The sequence below is a fragment of the Nelumbo lutea genome, chromosome 1 (genome assembly GCF_056320005.1).
Source record: "Nelumbo lutea isolate HS-2025 chromosome 1, American lotus-T2T, whole genome shotgun sequence".
Classification (NCBI taxonomy): Eukaryota; Viridiplantae; Streptophyta; class Magnoliopsida; order Proteales; family Nelumbonaceae; genus Nelumbo; species Nelumbo lutea.
Window position 1 is genome coordinate 52486761 of NC_142684.1, and position 22400 is coordinate 52509160.

At 40.3% G+C, this 22400-nt stretch overlaps 1 pseudogene; it reads left to right on the plus strand.

Annotated features, from left to right (window-relative positions):
• Positions 1-14122: 14122 nt before the first annotated feature.
• On the plus strand, positions 14123-15838 carry LOC148874637 (polyadenylate-binding protein RBP47B' pseudogene; annotated as a pseudogene).
• Positions 15839-22400: the final 6562 nt, after the last annotated feature.

The window sequence follows — 22400 nt, forward strand, 5'->3', positions numbered from 1 at the left end:
GACTAACTATTGATTTTCAATCTTTCTTTTTCTCTACATGAGGCCTGGTTCATTTCATGCTTTAGTTCAGACTTGGTAACCTTTCCCTTTTCATCTTTTTCTCCCCTTTTTCTTGTCCAAGAGTGATCGCAAATCACCATTCCTCATGGTCCCAAGTTAAATCGATAGTCAAGGAGACAAGCCTTCCAGGGCTGAAACTCCTTGGACTGCACGGGTGCTCATTGCTTTTAACAAACCAATTCAGCCAGATGCAATTACTTTCCTTTGAATCAAAACAAGGTGTGCTTTTCGCAATAAGCTTGCTATGTATCACATCTTCACCACTTAATGTGAATTCCTAAGATCTGAAGGTGAGAATGGGGTTGGGGTTCTAGGGTGAGTGCATTTTATGCTCCATTTCACCCTTGCCTTCTTTTCAAGATGTGAGTGCATTTATGCTCCGCCTCATACTTGTTTTTTGTTTCTAGATGTGAGTGCATTTTATGCTCCATCTCACATTAGTCACGATTTTAGTTTCAAACTCCCTTTCTCTTTTTTTTTTTCACAAGAATCACAGGGTTACACCGCCTGATTCATTGATCGTGGTCTCTATATGCCTAACACAGCAAGTTCTAGAATAATCAACCATGTTTGACAGACAATTATGTGAAAATCAATCAAACCCTTATGCATCTTGCCTATTGATCGATTAAAATCATGAGGTACCATATGCAGCCAAGAAAGATTCAGTTAGTCATGCTTGCATCCTATCTTATCTATTTAGCCTAAGCACATGATTCCTGATAAGTTGAAATCGTTCAAGGATAAGTTTCTAGGGAGCAGAAATTTGAAGAAGGTAAGGTATCCCAAATTTCCATCAGATTTTCCTAATCCCCCCACACTTAAGTTATACATTGTCCCCAATGTATGTGATTATGCATAAAGTAGAAGGATTTGGGGGTACTTCCCTGTTTGTCTTGTTGGGTTCCTACTAAACACAAAAATCAAAACCAAACAAAATAACAAAATTAACTAAACACAATGGGTTGCCTCCCACAAGCGCAATTGTTTAACGTCGTTATGCTCGATGTCCTCTTTTTTTTTCTCCTTAATCCAATAAATACCGTGGAACTTCCAACGAGATGTCTACCATAGAGGGGACATTTGCATCCTCATGGAACATCTTCAATCGATGTCCATTCACCTTGAAGATCTTATCTGTGTCGAGACTTTTGATCTCTACTGCACCATAGGGAAAAACATTAGTCACAGTAAACGGTCCCATCCACCTGGAACGCAGTTTACCTGGCATGAGTTGAAGTCAAGAATTATACAATAAGACTTTTTGTCCAATTTTAAATTGTTTTCTTAAGAGTGCATTGTCATGGAACGATTTGGTCTTTTCTTTGTAGATTCTTGAATTCTCGTATGCCTCTAACCTTAACTCTTCCAGCTCTTGTAACTGGAGCTTCCTTTCCTTCCCTGCTTCTTCCATATTCATGTTGCATTGCTTGATTGCCCAATAGGCCCTATGTTCAATTTCCACCGGCAAGTGGCAAGATTTGCCAAAAATTAACCTGTAAGGGGACATACCTATTGGGGTCTTGTAAGCTGTCCGATATGCCCAAAGAGCATCATCTAGACGTAGGTTCCAATCCTTCCTTCCTGGATTCACGGTCTTTTCCAAGATGGACTTTACCTCTCTATTGGAAATTTCAGCTTGCCCGTTAGTCTGGGGATGATAAGTAGTGGCAATTCGGTGATGCACCCCATATCTTCTCAACAAGGCTTCAACTGTTCTATTGCAAAAATGGGTCCCTTGATCGCTTATGATGGCTCGAGGAATGCCAAACCTACTGAAAATGTTAGACTTTATAAACCCTACAACACATTTAGAATCATCAGTTTTGGTGGCTTTGGCTTCCACCCATTTTGAGACATAATCGACTGCCAAAAGTATGTAAGAAAAACCACAAGATGGGGGAAAGGGTCCCATGAAATCAATGCCCCAAACATCAAATATTTCACATATAAGAATGGGGGTTTGGGGCATCTCATTCCTGCGAGATAGTGTACCTGTTTGTTGACATCTTTCACAGTTTTTACAAAACAAGAAGGCATCTCTAAATAGGGTGGCCCAATACAGCCCACTATTCAAGACCTTTCGAACAGTCCTCTTTGGCCCAAAATGGCCCCCACAAGCATAATTATGACAAAACTTTAGAATTGACATCTGCTCCTCCTCAGGGACACATCTCCTAATCATTTGGTCAGAACAAAATTTCCATAGGTAGGGTTCGTCCCATACATAATATTTTGCCTCATACTTGACTTTATTCTTTATGGATCTGCTAAGGTTATTAGGCAAAATTCCCGTGACCAAGTAATTCACAATGTCAGCATACCATGGAGTCATACCTCTCATGTGAAACAACTGCTCATCAGGAAACAACTCACAAATGGGAGAGGAGTACTCGTCTTTCACCAACCTACTTAGGTGATCAGCCACTGAATTTTCAGCTCCCCTTCGATCCTTGATTTCTAGATCGAACTCTTGGAGCAAGAGTATCCACCTTATCAGCCTCGGTTTCGACTCCTTCTTTGCTAGTAGGTATCTCAAAGTTGCATGGTCAGAAAAAACAATCACTTTAGAGCCAAGCAAATATGACCTAAATTTGTCTAAAGCAAACACAATAGCTAATAACTCTTTTTCAGTGGTTGTGTAATTGCTCTGTGCAGCATTCAACGTTTTGGAAGCGTAGTGAATGACATGGCTCTTCCCATTTATTCGCTGCCCTAGAACAACCCCTACTGCATAATTACTTGCATCTGTCATGATCTCAAAGGGCAAGTTCCAATCAGGTGGTTGAATGATGGGTGCAATGGTTAATAAATTTTTAAGCTTGTTAAAAGCTTCCTTGCACTCATCATCAAAATCGAAAGGTGCATCTTTTTGCAGCAAACTGGACAATGGCAGAGCAATTTTTGAAAAATCTTTGATGAACCTGCGATAAAAGCCTGCATGTCCAAGAAAAGAACGAACCTCCCTAACATTTGTAGGGTAAGGTAAACTCACAATCAAATCAATTTTTGCCTTGTCGACTTCTATTCCTCTGGCTAAAACTACATGTCCCAACACAATACCCTCCTTCACCATAAAATGACATTTTTCATAGTTTAAGACAAGATTTGTTTCCACACACCTATTCAGAATTTTACTTAAACTATTCAAACAATCATCAAACGAATCACCATAAATAGTAAAATCATCCATGAACACTTCAATGCATTTTTCAATAAAATCAAAAAATATGCTCATCATGCATCTTTGAAAAGTGCCCAGAGCGTTACACAAACCAAAGGGCATTCGTCTATAGGCGAAGGTGCCGAATGGACAAGTGAATGTCGTTTTCTCTTGGTCCTCCTGCGCAATAACAATCTGATAATACCTGGAGAATCCATCGAGAAAACAGAAGAAAGCCTTACCTGCTAGTCTCTCTAGCATCTGATCAATGAAGGGTAGGGGAAAATGGTCCTTTCGAGTGGCCAAGTTGAGTTTTCGAAAATCTATTACCATTCGCCAGCCACCTTGTACCCTCATGGGAATTAGTTCATTATTTTTACTTTTTACTAAAGTCATCCCAGTTTTCTTAGGCACAACATGAATAGGACTTACCCATTTGCTATCTGAAATTGGATAAATTATCCCTTCATCTAACAGTTTAAGCACCTCTTTCATTACTACCTCTTTCATCACCTGGTTGAGTTTTCTTTGTGGTTCTCTAACTGGTTTAGCATCATCTTCCAAAAGGATCCTATGCATGCAAATCGAGGGGCTGACCCCTTTTATGTCGGCTAGGGTCCAGCCAATCGCCTCCTTATGGTCCTTTAGGATATTGATGAGCCTCTCCTCTTGCTCCTCAGTCAACCCTTTTGCAATGATCACAGGCAGTGTCTCTTTTTCACCCAAGTAGGCATATTTTAGGTGATCAGGTAGGGTCTTTAGTTCCAGCTCCGGAGCCTGCAAAACAGAGGGCAGCAGCCTTGCGTGAGAAACCTTTGATTGAACATCAGAAATCCTTACCTCCTGTTCAGGTTCCAGAGTATCATAGGATGCATCGATCTCCTCCTCCCAGTCCGATTGTGCCTTATATTCTAGCTCATCATCCATGTCCTCCTCTCCAAAGACTTCCTGCACAATCGAATCGATAGTATCAATAGAGCAGATCAAATGACACTCACTAGGATATTTCATTGCATCAAAAATATTAAATTTTACAATCTCTCCATCAAACTCGACGGAGAGGGTACCCTCGTCCACATCTATTTTGGTCTTGGCCGTTCTCATGAATGGACGACCTAATAGAAGTGGGGCTGAACTCGTGGTTGTGTCTTCTTCCATCTTCAGGATGTAAAAATCAGCTGGAAAGATCAAATCGTTAACCTGCACTAATACATCCTCAACAATTCCTTCTGGGTATGCATTAGAACGATCAGCCAATTGAATAACAACTCTAGTCTCTTTTAAAGGACCTAGTCTCAATGCACAGTAAATCGAGTATGGCATGACATTAATAGATGCACCTAAGTCTAGCATGGCACGCTCGATTCGTTTATTGCCAATCACACAAGGTAGGGTAAACATACCTGGATCAGCACGCTTTTCTGGCAGGGTCCTCTTGATCACGGCTGAAACGTTCTCTCCTACTCTTACCTTTTCATCAATTCACAGCCTCCTCTTGTTAGTGCATAACTCTTTCAAAAATTTTGCATATTTAGGGATTTGTTTTATTGCATCTAGCAAGGGAATGTTGATCTCCACCTTCCTGAAGGTTTCTAACACTTCTTGTTCATATTCCTCTTTCTTTGAATTTGCCAACCTGCTAGGAAAAGGTGGTACAACATTAGTAACCTTAGGGAGAGGGGGGTCCGATTTTACCTCAATGGGGCTATCATTTGACCCTTGTCCTTCCTCTTCCTTGGCTGCCTTCGATGGTGAACTTGGTTGGGACTGCAACTCTCTTCCGCTTCTCAACACCACCGCACTTGCATTCTCTTTCGGATTAACTACCGTTTGTGAGGGTAGTTTCCCAGAGTTCTGTGCCTCCAACTTGCTGATGGAAGTGGCAAGTTGGCTAATTTGGTTTCCCAAATTCTAAATGCTAGCTCTTGTTTCCTGCTGAAATTGCTGAGTATTAGTAGCTAGAGCCTTAACTATTTCATCCAAAGACATACCTGAATTCGGGGGTTGGCTTTGCGCTGTGATGGGTGTTGAAAACTGGGGCTATCGACTGAGAAATTGGGGCTGATATTTCTGCTGTCCTCCTTGGGTCCCGTAGCTTAAGTTTGGATGATCTCTCCACCCCGGATTGTAATGATTGGAGTAAGGATCATACTTTCGTTGGGGCTGGCCCGGGAATCCTCCCATGGCATTGACTTGTTGCATCGGGCCATCTTGTAATGATGGACACATGTCCGTAGGATGTCCAAGGATCGAACAGATACCACACACCCTGGCAGTTTGTAACTGTCTTGCTGCGAGCTGCTTAACCAAGGAAGTTAAATTAGAAATCTGGTTTTCTAAATTTGCATGGCTTACCTCGTTAACCCTTCGAATGGTACCTTCTGTCCTTGTACCAAATTGCTGAGAATTTTCGGCCATATTGGAGATTAATTCCCTAGCCGCTTCAGGTGTCTTGTTCACTAGAGCTCCTCCACTGGCTGCATCGACCATACTTCTATCCATTGGCTGAAGCCCTTCATAGAAGTATTGGATTAACAATTGTTCAGGAATTTGGTGGTGGGGACAACTAGCAACAAGTTGCTTAAACCTTTCCCAATACTCATATAATGTCTCACCACCAAACTGCCGAACTCCACATATTTCTTTTCTTATATTTGCAGCCCAGGATGCAGGAAAATATTTATCTAAAAATATCATATTCATTTCATCCCATGTGAGTACTGAACCGGGAGGGAGAATATACAACCAATCCTTTGCTTTATCTCTTAAAGTAAATGGAAAGGCTATGAGTTTTACCTGGTCCTCGGTTATACCGTGGGGTTTCATGATTGAACAGACGACATGAAATTCCTTTAGATGTTTGTGAGGGTCCTCACCTGGGAAACCATGAAACAGAGGTAATAATTGAATCAAACCAGATTTGAGTTCAAAGGTTACCTCAAGAGTGGGGTACGTGATGCATAAAGGTTGTTGGTTCATAATTGGTGCAGCCAACTCCCTTAATGTCCTCTCTCTGTCAGCCATTCTTTCTACTTCTTCGAAGATGGGAAGATCACAATCGGAATTCACCTTCTTTGGTGAACGATCCTTCCTTTGCTTCGCCTCCTTTCTTAAACGACGGGTGGTCCTCTCAATTTCGGGATTGTACTCGAGTTCACCTCATTGAGATGCACGAGTCATAAAACAAAAGAGGTTAACAAGAGGAAGGTAATAGCTAAGAAATTAAAGTTGCTCCCCGGCAACGGCGCCAAAATTTTGACAGGTTTGTCGAAGCCCTCAAAATTATTACTAGTCCCACAATAAAATATTTGTAGTAAAAGTGGTTCTAGGTCGAATCCCACAGGGAGCAAATAAGTAATTTCTTAGCCGAATGGATAAAGTAATTGTGTGGGAAAATTAAATAACTAAAATTAAAAGAATAACAAACTAAGCAAACAAGAGAAAATCAGTCTTACCAAATTATGGTCCAAGGGTTCGGGTTGAATCGATTGGCCATCGATCCTAAGTACAATTCAGCTTTCTTGAAATTCAAGCATTTAACCTTATATTTATTAGGATAGCCATAATAAACCTTGTGTTTTCCTAATTCAGTTGACCAAACCCAGCATTCAATCAACACTTATCACCACTCAACTGGGTACGATAGCGTTCCATGTTAAACAATGATAGCATTAAGATTTGTGAAAACAGTTAAACCAAAATAACAATAATTGAGATAGCTGCAATTACTGAATTTTGTTCTATCGATTCTTTTAGGTCGAACCATGTTAAAACATTGGTCAAAGGCTGTCACGAACAATTGACCCAAAAAGATATCAACCTAATTGCTACTTGTACCATTATTCGTGACAATTACGGATCACCAAAATCATGGATAGCAGTAGGAAAATCAACATTAATTCAGTTTGTCAGACTAATTAACATTAACATCTAATAAAAATGTGCACAAGAACCAATGAATACTTTAATTAAAAAGAAAGAAAATAAAGTAACTACAGAACCTCACAATGACACAATCGAACCTCCCCACTTGAACCAGAAAAAGAAGTTTAGCTACTCATGATCTGCACAATCTCCATGCTCTTCTTCTCCATAACTGAACTGCCTTCTTGCTTCTTGGTCTTCTTGATGATCTCTTGGATCTTGGAATGAGTGATTGCTAGAGCTGGTTCGCCCCCCTCTTTATATAGCCAAAGGAGAGGGCTGTTTTCCAACTCCTTCTAGGAGATCATCTTATCCTTAGGGAGTTTTGATCTTATCTTGAACTAATCATATCCTATCTCTTATCTAATGCTCTAATCTCAATCTTATTATCTCTCTAGGATTACATTCAAGACTTTAGATCTGATAAAACTCTCTCCTTGGAGATTACATTCGAAATTCGGACTCTTAACTCTTGAATTCGAGTTGGGCTGCTTCAAGGTACTTCTGCGAGTTGGGCTTAAGTTGTGAAATGGGTCTGGCTGCGAATTTGCTCCGTCTTTGGGCTCGTTTTCGTACTCGATGCGGGCCGAATCTGTCAAAACCCAAAACATAAAAGTTGTGGGCCTTCCTTTCATCTTTCTAATGCTTTTTGAATTGTCCAATTCGGTGTCCGGAATTGAGAGTTAGGCCCAGATTACTGACTGTCGCCGAAACTGTGCAAAATCACCCGATTTGCCCTGTTTTCTTCCAATTGCCTTCTTTATTGCCCTAGATCGAAAGACAAGAGTAATGAGTTCATTTAAGTGATAAATAAATATAAAAGATTGAATATTAGAGGATAAAAATAGGGTTCTTTTTGGTCTCATCAACATCACCCATCCCATTGTTGTGTGACAACAATAGAGCTATTGCTCAGGCTAAGGAGCCACGAGCCCACTCGAAGTCGAAGCACATCGAGAGAATGTTCACAGCCAGTGGGTCAGTTTGGGGAGACCTATCCTAACAAGGCTGACATTGTGGTGCCACCAAGTAGGTTAGGGTGGCTTGTCTCAGTTGCTGGGGTAAGACCCTAGGCACATACAGTGTAGGATTAATTGATTCTTTGAACTGGACCAGATTTCCAGTATTGCCCTGGACCTTGGAGATTGATTGGCAAAACTGGAAAGTTACACCCAATCCCTAGACTCGATTATGATATTGCACTAGGTGTCAGATTGGGCTGTTTTTGATGTACCAATCAGTGAGATCCTTAACGGGGGTCAAAACCTGGGTATGTTGGGACAGTCTAAGAAATCATCCGAGTGGGTGATCATAGTGATAGGATCAGCCCCTTTGTCGGACAAAAGTAATGATCGGGGATGCACTCTCACTGATGGAAACCAAGACTACCGGCAGCCGATTTCAATCATCGAGATTTGTTTTGCAAAATAAATTTTATATGAGATATAAAAAATATATATATATATATATATATATATATATATATATATATATATATATATTATGGTTTCTAAAAGGTTTGCAAAAGGTTTTAATTCCCAGTATCCATATAAGTACAGAGTGCAACACTGTTCCTTGCAGCCGAGGGAGAGGTCCTCTCTTGTCGGGCAGTGTATGATCATTATGGGCTGAGAGGTTGAGTGTAAGACCATTGAGGATAATACCTGATGGGCTAATCTTGCATCTGCCCACAGTCCCTAGGTGTTACAAGGTGGCTTGGCGTAGGGACCACTTAGGGTAAGTGTTGGGCCCATAGAGCCCATCTGATGGGTTTCAGGGGGTAAACTGTCCATAACAGTGTATTCGGCCAGGCCTTGTAACAAACGCTAGGCTGAACCCATGTGGCTGATGTGTAGATCAATGTTAGGGTCCCACGCCATACAAGGAAGCCCAACTGGGCAACGAATTAGAAGGATAAATGAATACATAACCTCAAATGGTCCTTAGGCCCATTTCGAACTGGGCTAATTTGAGTAGTCACTTAAGGGGCAAATTCTTAGATGGATCAGCTGATAGGATTGGGCCCACACCTTATCCACTTAGAGAGTCCAAGATCTAAATAAGATCTAGATCTAGAAACTTGCTAAATAGATTAGGAGATGGCTGATCTAATTTGTAGATAAGATAAGGATTATCCCTTATCACTTAAAGGGACTTCTAATCCAAATATGATTTGGGTTAGCAATTCCTAATGGGATTAGGAGATAATCCCCTTAAGTCTATAAAAGGAGGAGGGGCGGCAGCCTTAAGACATGTAATCCACAGATCCTTGTCTTCAGAGCTGAGATTACTTGAAGAGAGAATTTTGTGCCCTGCAAATACTCTCTTGCCGCCTCCTTCCTACAGCCACCACCTACACCAGTTCGATCTCCAGTTCTTGGGAGAAATCAAGATTTGATCTTGATACCAATCTTTTAGAGAAAAGATTGGTGGGAGTTGTATTCACAAGCCGTCCAGTTGATTCTTGCGAAGGGTCAAGTTCTTTTGGAAGAACACTGTTGATTCTACTCCACCCTACACTGCACCATCTTCAGTGGGAGCAGATTTTGGATCCTTCCTTGGGCGTGAACACCTCCATTGGGAGATACTGTTTCTCTGTATCAGGTATTATCTCTCCCTACTCCTTTTGGTTCAGATCTGGTTCAGTTTATGGTTTAAGAATGATCATTGAAAATGTGATTTTCTAAATAGGGAGTTCGATTCCCAGTTGAAGGGAGATAAAAATTTTTAAAATTTGCTCCCTTATTCCACAATTTTTGGGCCTCCATGTGATGGATTTCCTATCCCTTCAGCTTACATGCCTATATAAAGGCTACAACTATGTAAAACGAGACACATATGATCAATAATATTGAGGTATTTTGAGCAAACTTAGCTTTGCCTTCTTGTGTTCTTGGTAGATTACAATATCTTGACTAATAAAGGGAGTGGCCAACCTTTGTGGCATCTTCAAGATTGGATTTTTTAAGGACCTAGTTTCCTTAAGGTTCTAATCTGATCAACTACAACTTGTTTTCTAGCTTCTGGGGTGTGCATAACAAATTGATTCAAGTGTTCCTAGAGCAGGTCGTCTAGTGGGTTATTATCATTTGGTATCAGAGCCTTAGCTCTAGAAACTAGTTACTTATCCTTTGCTTATCCTTGTTTTGTGTTTTTTCTTTGATTATTGCACATTTCTTGTGCTGTCCTTGCATAGTTTCTTTGAATTCTTCCATTCCACTTCTTTGTGTTTTTGAATAAATTCAATTCTGTTTTGTGTGTTTAGTTTGGCAAAAAAAAAAAAGAATAAGAACGAAAGAGAAAAAATAGAGACAGAAAAGAACATCCAATTCCAATAGAAAAAAAGGAAGAAGAAGAAAGAGGAGTTAGATTGCATTGTTTGATCCGTGTGCAATCTGTTTTGTGCTACTCATTAAGATTGCAGATCTAATTTTTTTAATCATTTTCCCAGCATAAACGGGATATCTTGAATTGCAAGATCATATTCCTATTCATAATAAGATCTCCTTTTCCTTTTTTGGGTTTGACTAGTTGACTAATTCGGGATTTCATGCTCCATATTTTATTTATTCTATTCGGGTTCAATTGTGCAAGGCTGTTTTGTGTCTTTTTGCTTTGCTCATCAATTAGTTGTATTCTAGTGATTTCTTTTGCATGTTCTGTGCTTCCTTTTGAAGTTTTCTTATTTTCTTGGCTTCTATAATTGAATTTTTTTTCTCCTTCCTTATTTCTACCGTTTGCCTCAACTAAGCTTTTTATGTTATGATTTTGAGATTTGCCACCATCTAACCGATTGCTCCTAGAGATTTGTTGATCTTGATTCTGTTAAGAACATAAAGGGGGTTGGCTTGAGTGGTAGAAGGCAAAGAGATGGGAGATCATCATCGAGAAAAGTCAAATAGTGTGAAACACGAGTGATAAAAATCTGATTTGAGTGCAAACACGTGAGGGAGTGTGTGAGGAACATAATTTCTTTTATTTCTAATGAGTTTTGCAGGTTATAAACATGAGTAGTGAAGGAGAACTACAAGAGATTGACATGAAATTGTTCATAAGGGCTATTAATGAACAATTTAGAAATTTGAATGCGAGGCTGGATGATTTGCAATCCCCATCTAGTTCTAAGTCCACTATAAGACTTATGTTTGACGAAAAAGAGGAAGATCATTCAGAATTAGAGGAATCAAGTTCTAAACAAGGCAAGAAGGCTGTTTCCAAAAGAGATAGCAATTTGGGCAGCATAAAGATGAAGATTCCGACCTTTCAAGGAAAGAATGATCCTGAACTATACTTGGAGTGGGAAAGAAAGGTTGAGCATGTATTTGATTGCCATAATTACTCAATGGAGAAGAAAGTAAAACTAGCAGTCGTGGAGTTCACAGATTATGCAAGCATATGGTGGGATCAATTGGTGATCAATAGGCATAGGTGTTAGACAGTTGTATGCCCTTAGCTCCAATCAGAATGATGTACATTATGAATTTTTTGTAAATGAATAAAGTACATATTTGATTCATGTTCTTGTGGTAAACTTCTGTGTAATACCCTTAAACTGGATACTTATGAGACTCGTGTAAGTTTAGAATGTTCACAGCCATTGGATAAGTCTGGGGAGATTTATTCTGCCAAGGCTGACACTGGTGTGCTGCCAAATGTTGGGGTGGCCCATCTCAGCTGCCTGGGTGAAACCCAAAGCACATGTAGTGTAGGTTTACTTGAAACCCTGAACCAGACCAGATTTCCAGTATTGCCCTAAACCTTGGAGATTGATGGGCAAAACTGGAAAGTTACATTTGACCCCTAGACTTGATTATAATACTGCACTAGGTGTCGGATTGGGCTGTCTTTGATATGCCAATCAGCGAGATCCTTAGAGGGGGTCAAAACCTGGGTATGTTGGGACAGTCTGAGAATTCATTTGAGTGGGTGATCATAGTGACAGGATCAACCCCTTTATCGGACAAAGGTAATGATCGGGGATGCACTCTCTCTGATGGAAACCAAACTGCTGATAGTTGATTTCAACCATTGAAATTTGTTTTGCAAAATATATTTATATACGGATATACATATATGTTATGGTTTCAAAATGTTCGCAAAAGATTTTAATTCCTGGGATCCATGTGAGTAGAGAGTGCAACACTGTTCCTTGCAGCTGAGGGTGAGGTCCTCTCTTGTTGGGTAGTGTTTGATCATTATGGGCTGAGAGGTTAAGTGTAAGACCATTGAGGGTAATACTTGATGGGCTAATCTTGCATGTGTCCATAGTCCCTAGGTTTTTATAAGGTGGCTTGGCCCAGAGACCACTTAGTGTAAGTGTTGGGCCCATTAGGAGCCCATGTGATGGGCTTCAGGTGGTGTACTGTCCATAACAATGTATTTGGATAGGCCTTGTAACATGTGATGGGCTTCAGGGGGTGCACTGTCCATAACATGTGATGGGCTTTAGGGGGTGCACTGTCCATAACAGTGCATTGTCCATTTCGAACTGGGCTGATTTGATCAGTTAAATAAAGGGGTGAATTCTGAGATTAGATTAGCTGATAGGATTGGGTCTTAACCCTATCCACTCAGAGAGTCTAGATCTAAATGTGATTCAGATTTGGAAACCTCCTAATGCGATTAGGAGAGGGTTGATCTAATCTACAGATAAGATAAGGATCTTCCCTTGTCACTTAAAGGGAATTCAGATCCAAATAAGATTTGGATCAGCAACTACTAATGGGATTACGAGCTGATCCCCTTAAGGTTATAAAAGGAGGAAGGGGAAGGCAGCCTTTAAGAGATATTCACATTCTCTTTCAGAGCTGAAATCACAGAAGAGAGAACATAGCATCATCACGTTGTCTTCTCTCTACTGCCTCCTTCCTGTCGCTGCCATAACTTCAAGTTCGATCTCCTCTTTTTATCAGGAACGATCAAGATTGGTTCTTGATATTAGTCTTTGGAGAAAGGCTGAATCAAAGTTGTGCTCATTGCCTCCAGCGAATTCTTGCGAAGGGTTCGGTTCGTTGGACGAACACTGCTGATTCTGCTCCACCATTCACTGTGTCATCTTCAGTGGGAGCAGTCTTTGGAGTCTTTCTTTGGGCATGAACACCTTCGTTGGGAGATACTGTTTCTCCGTATCAGGTATATCCCTCTCCTGCTTCTAGTTTCAGATCTGGTTTGGTTTATGGTTCAAGATTGATCATTGAAGATGCAGATTTTCTAAAATAGGGAATGTGATTCCTAGATGAGGGGAGAGGAAATTTTTGAAATTTTGCCTAACCTACCTGCAGGGTTCGGCCATCCATATGATGGATCTCTCTTTCCTTCAGTAGGAATGGAGAGAGGCCAATTTGGTCATGGGAAGAGATGAAATTGGTAATGCGCAAGAGATTTATACCTAACCATTACTATAGAGATTTGCATAGAAAGTTGCAAAGGCTAGTTCAAGGTTCCATAAGTGTAGAGGACTATTACAAATAGATGGGGATAGCCATGATTAGAGCAAACATAGAGGAGGACCGAGAAGCAACAATGTCTATATTTATTGGCGGCTTGAATAAGGAGATTGTTGATGTGGTTGATTTGCAACACTATGTGGAGATGGAGGAGCTTGTTGCACAAAGCCATTAAAGTAGAGAAGCAAATCAAATCAAAAGGGTTTAGATCTGGTTCTTCATGGAAACCTAATTGAAAAGACAATAAAGCTGCCTCAAAACCAAAATAGGAAGCAAAGCAAAAGGATTTGGTTGTTGTTCATAAAGGTAAAACCGAAACTAAAACTTCTTCTAAGTCACGTGATGTTAAGTGTTTTAGGTGCCAAGAATTTGGGCATATTGTTTCTCAATGCCCAAACAAAAGAGTTACTATTGTGTTGGAGAATGGAGAAATAGAAAGTCCTAGCTCAAGTGAAGATGAGATGCCACCATTGGAGGGTTGTTCTGATGTTGAAGTTACAGAGCCCATGCATGGTGATTTGTTGGTTACATGGAGAGCCCTAAGTATACAACTTATGATGATGGTGATGAGGAGCAATGTGAGCATATTTTTCAGACAAGATGCCATGTGAAGGATAAGGTATGTACTATGATTATTGATAGTGGAAGTTGTACTAATGTTGCTAGTACGTTGGTAGATAAGCTGAATTTGCATACCTTAAAGCATCCTAAACCATACAAATTGCAATGGCTGAATGAATGTGGAGAAGTGAGGGTAATCAAGCAAGTTCTGGTTTCCTTTTCAATTGGCAAGTATGAGGATGAGGTTCTATGTGATGTGGCACCAATGCATGCTGGTCATATATTGTTTGTCCGATCATTGCAGTTTGATAGGAAGGTTACACATGATGAGTATAAAAACCGTTATTCTTTTGTAATGAATAACCGAATTATTGTACTAACCACTCTCAAACCTTTGCAAGCTTATGAAGATTAGACTAGGATAGCAAGAGAGTGAAAAATGAGAGAAGAACAAAAGTGTGAGCAAGCAAAAGAAAAGTGTACAAAAAGTGAGGCTGAGAGGAAAGGTACAAGTGGAAAGAGTGAGGCTAAGAGGAAAATTGGAGGGAAAAGTGTACAAAAAGGAGAGAAAAGCAAGGGAATGAATGTATTTGCTTAAAAAAAATGAGGTTAAGTGTGTCATGATTGCAAAGCAGCAACTACTTGTACTTATGTACAAGGATGTTTACTTTCTACTAATGACCTTAACCCCTCTTTGCCTAGTGTTGTTGTGTCTTTATTGTAGGAGTTTAAGCACCTATTTTCTGAGGAGATTCCCCATGGATTACCTCCCTTAAGAGGTATTGAGCATCAAATAGACTTCATACCCGGTTCCGCCATACCAAATCGACCTGCTTATAGAGCTAATCCCGAGAAAACAAAGGAGATACAAAGGCAAGTGGATGAGTTGGTGCAGAAGGGTTTTGTAAGGGAGAGTCTTAGCCCATGTTCGGTTCCCGTCATCTTAGTCCCAAAGAAAGATGGAACATGGCATATGTGTGTGGACTGTCGAGCCCTTAACAAAATAATGATCCTTTCAATAAAAATTATACGTAATAAGATCACTGGCCAGCCTGAAGGTTATGGATTTGTGGAGTTCGTTGCCCATGCTGCAGCTGAATGAATTTTGCAAACATACAATGGAACACAAATGCCTGGGACTGAACAAACTTTTAGGCTGAATTGGGCTTCTTTTGAAATTGGGGAAAGGCGCCCTGATACTGGACCTGAGCACTCCATTTTTGTAGGAGATTTAGCACCAGATGTTACTGATTATTTGTTGCAGGAGACTTTTTGAGCTTAATATCCATCAGTAAGAGGTGCCAAGGTTGTGACAGATCCTAACACTGGTCGTTCAAAGGGTTATGGTGTTGTTAAATTTTTTGATGACACAGAAAGAAACCGAGCTATGACAAAAATGAATGGTGTTTATTGCTCAACCAGGCCAATGCGTATCACACCAAAGAAGACCACTAGTTTTCAGCAGCTATATACAGCAGTAGCTAAAGCTATTTACCCAACCCTTGCTTACAGCACACCGGTAGTGCAGGCATTTCCAGCAGATACTGATCCAAATAACACAACTATATTTGTTGGTGGGTTGGATCCTAATGTCTTAGAGGAGGAGCTAAGGCAAATCTTCGCTCAGTTTAGGGAACTTGTCTATGTCAAGATTTCATTGGGTAATGGATGCGGTTTTGTGTAGTTTGGAACTAGGGCAGCCACTAAAGAAGCACTACAAAGGCTACATGGTACCATGACTGGTCAACAAATTGTTCGCCTTTCATGGGGTAGAAGTCCTACAACCAAACATGACCAACCTAGAGATTGGGTTTGGGTGCACATGCGTAAGGAGAGGTTTCCTACACAAAGGAAATCAAAATTGTAGCCTAGAGGAGATGGACCTTTTCAAGTCATGGAAAGAATCAATGATAACGCCTACAAGCTAGATTTGCCAAGCAACTATGGTAATATTAGTGCGACTTGTAATGTTGCTGATTTATCTTTGTTTGATATAGGTGATTCGAGGATGAATCCTTTCGAGGAGGGAGGGAATAATGGAGATCGTGTTAGATAGTGTATGTCCTTAGCTCCAATCACAATGATGTACATTATGACATTTATTGTAAATGAATAAAATACATATTTGATTCATGTTCTTGTGGTGTATTTCCTACACTTAGGGCAATGCTTGATCATTATGGGCTGAGAGGTTAAGTGTAAAACCATTGAGGGTAATACCTGATTGGCTAATCTTGCATCTACCCACAGTCCCTAGGTTTTTATAAGGTGGCTTGGCCCAGGGACCACTTAGTGTAAGTGTTGGGCCCATTAGGAGCCCATGTGATGGGCTCAAAGGGTTCACTGTCCATAATAGTGTATTCGGCCATGCCTTGTAATAGAGGTTGGGCTGAACACATGTGGCTGATATGTAGATCAACGTTTGGATCCCACGCCATACAAAGAAGCCCAACTAGGCAATAGTTTGGAGGCCTATTGAGCACATAAGACTTATTGGGTCTAAAGCCCATTTCGAACTGGTTTAGTAAAACTAATTAAAGAAGGGCGGGTCTGGGATTTAATCAATAGATAGGATAGGGTCTTATCCCTATCCACTTAGAGAGTCTAGATCCAAATAGAGATTAGGATCTGGAAACCTCCTAATGAGATTAGGAGAGAGCTGATCTAATCTGCAAATAAGATAAGGGTCTACCCTTATCATTTAAAGAGAGTCCAAATTCAAATAAGGATTTGAATCAGGAAACTCCTAATGGGATTAAGAACTGATCTCTTTAAGTCTATAAAAGGAGGAGGAGGCAAACCATTCAGTTCATCCTCAGCATCTATAGCCTTAGAGATCAGATCTCAGATCACCCAGAGAGAAGACAACACCAATGTGACTGCGCCATCTTCTCCTTGCGTTTTCCTCCTGTTGCTGCCAACTGCCCTTTCGATCTCCATTCAAGTAGGAGCGATCAAGAACAGTTCTTGATATCAGCCTTTGGAGAAAGGCTGATCTAAAGTCGTGCTCACAGCCTCCATCGAATTCTTGTGAAGGGTTCAGTTCTTGAGAAGAACACTACTGATTCTGCACCACCCTACATTGTGTCATCTTTAGTGGGAACAGTCATTGGAGATTTTCTTTGGGTGTGAACACCTTCATTGGGAGATACTATTTCTTCATATTAGATATATCCCTCTCCTACCTTTGGTTTCAGATTTGGTTTGGTTTAGGGTTCAAGATTGATCATTGAAAATACAGATTTTCTAAAACAGGGAATGTGATTCCCAGATTGGGAGAGAAGAAAATTTTGAAATTTCACCCAACCTACCTGCAGGGTTCGGCCACCCATATGATGGATCTCTTATCCCTTCAGTGGTATTAGAGCCATGGTTTAAATCTTGAACCAAAATAAACCTGATCTGAACATGCGCAAATGGGTAGAAGGCATTTTACCCGATTTGCGCAGATTAGGGTTTTTCTGGGAAATCGGTTCCCAGTTAAAGGGAGAATGATCTGAAATTAATTTTTAAAAATATGGATTATATTTAGAATTCTTATTTATTATTTTCTTTATTTATGGGTTGTTCGTACAAACGAGATCGAAATCTTGATTGGCGCAAGAAATCTACAATTTTGCGGTTCTATTAATTCTAGTCTGTAATTAATTATTATTTTTTTTTAATTTTAGACTGAATGTATAGGTATTCGATTTTATGTAATATTAATAGAAAATTAGGGTTTTTCTATTTTATTTATTTCAAGATCGAAGCTGCATGCGTTGGAGAAGGAGAATTCGTAGATGGAAAAATCGATATCTGCGATTTGCAGTTTATGAAACTGCAAACTGGGATCTAACCTTTGTTTTGTAGGTCTGAGTTGTGTGAACAGCCCTGTTACTGACTTTTGTTTTTCTTTAATCAGTAAATTTAATTTCATATCATTTCTTGAATTAATTCTTTAATTAAAAATCAAACCCTAGACCCATTCGAACCAGAGTTTGGACCAAATCTGTGGTTTGATGGAGGCTGATGTTAGCCCTAATTTCCCACTTTTGGGTCAAGGGGTTGATGGTTAATTATGAGTTATAATTCAGCCCACACCTATACGGCCCGTTTTAAAAGGTTAAAACTGCTAAAGCCCACAAATAACAGATGAGCTATATGGGCCGAACTGCTTAACCCTATTCGGCCCATATACCTAGATAATATTAATTGGTAATATTATGGATTAAAATGGGCTTTACAAATATTAATTGATTGGATCAATTCTATCCTTGCATGTGATGTATGGATGTGTGATGTGCAACGTTCATGGGCCATAAGTACTTGGCCCATGCAGATACGATAGTGGCTCTTGCGCACACCATGGCTGAATGGACATCATTTCCATGGTGTCCCTAAAGATCATTGGATGATCTCCCTCATTGGTGGGCCCCACACATCTTAAAGAGGATCCGTGCGGAACCCTAGCTGATTAGGGCCCACAAAAATCTGGCTTTATGAAAGTGAGTAGGAGTCACTCTGGTTTGACCTAAATTAAACTAGGGCATAACGTTTGTTCCCTCCAGTAATATGAGTGCATGAGATAGGGAGATTCATATGATGAACTCTCTAAAGGCCTTCCAACATTAGCATGAAGATGGGTCATTCAGTAATGAGGAAACGCACCATAAAATTGGGTTGTTCATTTGTTGCTGGATCTGTTGGAATGTTTCATAAGATGATAGGGGCATCATAGACCGATGTGGGGGGGGGGGGCTCACCAGAAAATGGGAGACTTTCTCACCCTTGGCGTTCACGAATATGATGGGTGAGCACTCATTGGACAGAAAGTTTTAACCTAAAATGGCAATGAACCTTGTCTGACAGAGGCCAAAGGGAAAGCTCATATGATGAGTGGATATGATCCTTCACAGAAAGGTGGTGGGGTTATGCAGCTGAAACAGTTGGCTCCATGCACCTTATGTGATTTCTCACATTTCTAAAGACATTAGTCGTTGTCTCCATCACTGAAATAGGAGGAAAAACTCAGAGATGAATAAATGGGAATGGAACATAGATTAAAATCCGTATCTATGTAATGAATATGAATCAAATTAGGTTGTAGACTAATGTTTGCTTTTTATCAAAAAATGACAAATGAACAATTTGTGAAGCTTTTGGATGACAATAAGCTTAAAGGACCAAACTATGCTGACTGGTACCGTAACTTATGCTGGTCCTAACTTCTGAAAAGTTAGATAAAGTGGCTAAAAATCCTGCCCTGGAGCATCCGAGTGATAGGGCTTCTGAGGCCTAGAGGAGGGACTATCAGAATTGGGAAGAGAAAAACTCCCTCACCCGGTGCTATATCATTGCCTCCCTGGACAATCCGATACAGAGGTAGTTTGATCAGATCGAACCAGCCAATGACATATTGGATAGTTTAAAGACAATGTACGAAGAGCATAATTGTCTACTCGACAAAAGGTCTTGAAAAAGTTCATGGCTGCACAGATGTCCAAGGGGCAAGAAGTTCATGACCATTGTCTCCGGATGATGGGTTACATCAATGAGCTTGTGGCTCTTGGATCCGGGCTGGATCATGCAACCTAGATAGATGTCATCCTGAATTCTCTGTCACCTTCCTTTAATCCATTCATCATGAATTACCACATGAATAAGCTGAATGTCAGCGTTCAGGAACTCAGCAATATGTTGCAGGGGGCCAAAGAACTGATCAAGAATGATGAGCTTATTGCTATGCTTATTGAAACTAGCAAGTTGGGCAAGAAAAAAGATGAAGGCAAAGAAGCCTCAGAAGAAAGCCACTAAGTCCAAGAAGCAGAAGAATGACAGGGCATCTGATGCATGTCACTTCTGCAAGCAGACCAGCCACTGGAAGAGGAATTGTCCTCAGTACCTAGAATCTTAGAAAGGTAATTTCGAATCCAGTGTCATAGAAACCAATCTGTTGGTTACTTCTATGTCCTAGTGTATTGACTCCGGGGCTTCAACTCATGCGTGTAACTCACTGCAGGGGTACAAGGTAAGTAGAAGGCTGAGTGATGAAGAAGTGGTTCTTTACTTGGGTCTTCTGCAAGTGTTGCAGCTGCGGCTATAGGAACCATAGAGTTAATTTTCAGAAAAGGAATAATTGTACTAAAAGATTGTATTTATGTATAGAATTTGAGAAGAATTTTGATTTTTGTTTCAAAATTGTGTGCATATGGATATTCTATTATTTTTGGTAATACGATTACTGTTAAAAGAAATAACAAATTCATCGCATATGGAGAACTTGAGAATGGTCTCTATGTTCTCCATCATTCTTTGGAAACTAACATAGCCGAAACTATGTCAGATGATATCCTCAAGAAAAGAATCTATGATATAGTTAATCCCATGTGCCTGTGGCATTACTGACTTGGCCATATCAGTATTGATCATATCACAAGGTTGGTAAATGATGGTCCTTCGGATTTTCTAACTGTAGAAGATCTTTCCACTTGTGAGCCTTGCCTTCAGGGTAAGATGATGGAACGACCATTTAATAGTAAGCCTGAAAGATGTACATGCACGCTTGACCTTATACATATTGATGTATGTGGTCCCTTGAGTGTTAGGACTCGTAACCAACAAGTGTACTTCATTACATTCACCGATGATTATTCTTGGTATGGTTACATGTACCTAATGAGACACAAGTCTGAAACCTTTGAAAAGTTCAAGTAGTTCAGACAAGAGGTCGAGAAACAGTTAGAGAGAGAACTTATCAGATCGAAGTGGCGAATATCTCTTTGACAAATTTAGGGACTACTTAAAGGTCAACGGGATAGTATCACAGTTGGCTCCTCCTGCTACACCACAGCTTAACGGTGTTTTAGAGAGGAGGAATAGGACCTTATTGGATATGGTCCAATCACTTCTCATACACTCAGAGTTGCCCACATCCTTTAGGGGTTTCGCATTGGACACTGCGATATATGTGCTGAACCGGGTTCCAACCAAATCAGTTCCGAAGACTCCTTATGAGCTTTGGATAGGAAAGAAACCAAGTGTATGACACTTAAAGATTTGGGGTTGTCTAGCACACGTGAAAAGAACGAGTGTGGACAAGTTGGAATTCAAGACCAGTCGTTGCCTATTTGTAGGCTACCCAAAAGACTTTATGGGTTACCTTTTCTATGACCCAAGTGAGCAAAAGGTGTTCTGCAGTCGAAATGCATATTTCTTGGAGGATGATTACATCCTGAACAATCATCATCAGGAAGTTGTTCTTGATGATGAAAGCTCAAGTGTAGTGGGAGGTGTCCCACAAGTTCTAGGTAGTGACCAACCTAGAAGATCTACTCGGGTTTCCAGGCCTCCAGTTCATTTCAGTTATGACCAGGATAGTTACCTGGTGGAAACTATGACTTGTGAGGACAATCCCGTGACTTATACGGAAGCTATGTTGGACATAGATTCCTTGAAATTTGTAGATGCCATGAGAGCTGAGATGGACTCAATGGAGGCCAATGGAGTCTGGACTCTAGTAGATCTGCCCCCCGAGGTAAAAGCAATTGGTTGGAAATGGATCTATAAGAGGAAGAAGGGCCTCGATGGTAAGGTTGGGACCTACAAGACTTGTCCGATGGTGAAAGGGTATACTCAGAAAGAGGGCATCGATTATGAGAAAACCTTTTCACCTGTGGACATGCTTAAATCCATTAGGATCGTGCTAGATGTAGCAGCATACCATGACTACGAGATTTGGTAAATGGATGTCAAAACTGCGTTCCTAAATGAAGATCATAGTGAAGATATCTATATGCAACAACCGCAAGGTTTCATAGCTGTAGGTCAGGAACACATGGTATGTAAATTAAATAGATCCATATATGGACTTAAGCAAGCTTCTAGGAGTTGGAACATCTGATTTGACTCTATTGTCAAAAAGTTTAACTCTGAGCAGAATCCGGATGAACCCTGTATTTACAGGAAAACTAGTGGAGATAAGGTTACATTTCTGGTTCTGTATGTAGACGACATTCTACTTATTAGGAATGATATGGGAATGTTGACTACAGTGAAAGTATGACATTCACAGCAATTCTCCATGAAAGATCTTGGAGAAGCCTCCTATATACTGGGTCTTCAACTCTATAGAGATATATCGAAGTGGATAATAGGATTATCCCAATCTGCTTACATTGATAAGATAGTCAAGAGATACAGGATGGAGAACTCCAAGAAAGGAAATGTTCATTTCAGGCATGGAGTCACTCTCTCCAAGAAGATGT